We start from the raw sequence: 2,617 nt of genomic DNA on the forward strand, positions 1-2,617 counted from the left end.
TAAGGGGGTCATTAGAAGTGAGAAAGTACTCATGCATGGAAGATACAACAAGATCAAGAGAATTAATCAACATTACATTTTCTAAGGAAGAACATGGATACTTCATGTTTTCATTCAAATCAAATTCAATGACCTCATCTCCTACCTTGAGTGAAATTTTCACACTCTTAACATCAATCATAGCACCCGAGGTAGCAAGAAATGGTCTACCAAGAATAGTGGGAATGGTAGTATCTTTATCCATTTCAAGAACCACAAAATCTACCGGAATTACAAACTTCCCTACTCTTAATGGAACATCCTCAACCTTTCCCTTAGGAATCTTAATTAACCTATCGGCCAATTGCAAGGTAATTTTGGAAAGAATAAGTTCCCTTAAATCAAGTCTTTGATAAACCGAATATGGCATTAAGATAACATTAGCTCCTAAGTCACATAAGGCATTATCAATATTTGCATCTTGTTAATGGCACAAGGGATAGAGAAGTTTCTGGGATCTTACAACTTGGGTTGCATCTTGTTCCTTATGATTGCACTACAATTCCGGGTCAAGTTGACCGTCTCCACCATATTAGAAGTCCTCCTACCACTCAAAATGTCTTTAAGGAATTTTGCATAGTTGGGCATTTGGTAACAACTTCGGTAAAAGGTAAAGAAAGATAAAGTTGCTTAAGCATGTTAATAAATCTTCCAAATTTTTCATCCAACTTATGTCTCATGAATTTTTTTGGATATAGAACATTGGGTTTCACAATTTCTTTCTCCACTCTCACATCTCTAGGTCTCTAAATAACAACCTCACTTAAAGATGCACCATTTCCCTCATCCTCTACCAAGACCTCCTTGGGGACCTCTTTAGTTCAACTCTTCTTAGGCAAACTCTCCTCAAGAACCTTACCACTTCTTGTAACAATAGCATTCACGGGTCTCTTGGGATCTAAGCCTTGGGAAGGTTAAGAAAAAGGACTAGCATGGTCTTTCAAAGCATTGGCAAGTTGAGAAATTTGATTTTCAAGCATCTTATTATAAGTCATCACTTCATTGAGTTTCTTGTCACTTACGGCCATGTAAGCGCTCAGAAACTTTGATTAACTTTCAATGATTTCCTCCAAATTAGTCCTAGAAGAAGGGGATTGTGAATAGGTATTATTAACTTGAGTCTTTGGAGAAAATCCGGTTGGAGGGCCTCTTTGAGCATTATTTTAAAAATTGTCTCTCCCTTAATTATTCCAATTACACCTATTTTGATTTTGACCATAACCTTGATTATGGTTACCACCACCTTGATTATTATTTCTATAAACTTGGTTTTGATTACCATAATTTTGGTTTTGATTTTGGCCACTATAACCTTGATTGTTATAGTTACCTCGAGAACCTTGGTTCTATCAGTTCCTATAACCACCACCTTGGTTATAATTGTCAAAATTACCATGGTTTTGGTAATTTCTATTCCATTGACCCCTTTGGTTATCAAACCTTTGCACATTATTATTGTTTGACACATAGTTCTCATGTTCACTCTCATTATTATCAAAATCATCATTCACATCCGGAAAAACATGAGGGCAATTACTAGAATCATGATCATATGAACCACACACATCACAAAACAAACAACCACTAGGTATTTTCCTAGAAGAATGAGGGGGATGAGAGTTAGAAGGAGTACCTTTCCCCTTAAAATGGGAAGGAAGACTTGGAGCTTGGGAAGAAGAAATCACCAATTTTTCCTTGATTGCACTCATTTTCTTCCCCAAGTTTTCCATTTATGAGGAGAGATTGTTGATTGCATTTAAATGATCAACCGAGTACACCGAAGAGCTACTCTTGCTAGTTGATTATGTCTCACAATCTTTCCAATCTCTATAGTACCTCACAACATCCTCAATGATGTCCACCACTTCTTCTTCCTTCCTATTTATGATGGGAACTCCGGCTCCTCCATCTAAGCATAACTTTTCTCGGGGACTTAGGCTTCCATAGAAAATTTGAATAATTTGATAGGTTGGAGTACCATGGTGAGGACACTCCCTGTAATGCTTCTTATATCTCTCCCACGCTTCATAGAGGCTCTCACTTGGCTTTTTTTTGAAACCTTTAATTAAAGATCTTGCCTCCGCTGTCTCTCCAAATTCTCTGTGCCCACGGCTAGACTGCGGCCAAGGCGCGGAGAGTTCCAGCCCAAAATCACCAACATGATGCACTTAACCCGCGCCCGTGGCCATGAGAAGAAGCAGAGCACCCTCTCCAAGCCCTCTCCAAGAGGCTTAAAGCTCCTTTGCATAACTCTTTTTCCTCCTCTTGAATCCCTTCTTAAGCTATGTCCTTAAACTTCTACAAGAGAAACCAAAGAGAGAAAATAGAAGAGAAAAAGGTCAATATAAAAGGAAAACACGAAGAAAAGCACATAAAGGAAAGTAAAACACGAAGTAAGAAGAAACAGAGAAACTAAAGGAGAAATGACCAAAAGAATAAAAGAAAATCATGACAAATATAGTGTAAATATCCTAAAACAAAACCCTATGAGTGGCCATAAATGATAATCATCAACTATAAACTGAGAATTAGAGCAAGTGTCAATTTTTGTTGCCCCTACTGCCTTACACATGCGGAT

General features: G+C 37.8%; 1 non-coding gene across 1 annotated transcript; it reads left to right on the plus strand.

Annotated features, from left to right (window-relative positions):
- Positions 1 to 2,013: 2,013 nt before the first annotated feature.
- On the plus strand, positions 2,014 to 2,121 carry LOC145641271 (small nucleolar RNA R71). Its single transcript, XR_014115324.1, has one exon. It is a non-coding gene; the product is annotated as a small nucleolar RNA R71 (small nucleolar RNA).
- Positions 2,122 to 2,617: the final 496 nt, after the last annotated feature.

Source organism: Chenopodium album, chromosome 7 (genome assembly GCF_948465745.1).
Source record: "Chenopodium album chromosome 7, dcCheAlbu1.1, whole genome shotgun sequence".
In the NCBI taxonomy this organism is placed as follows: Eukaryota; Viridiplantae; Streptophyta; class Magnoliopsida; order Caryophyllales; family Amaranthaceae; genus Chenopodium; species Chenopodium album.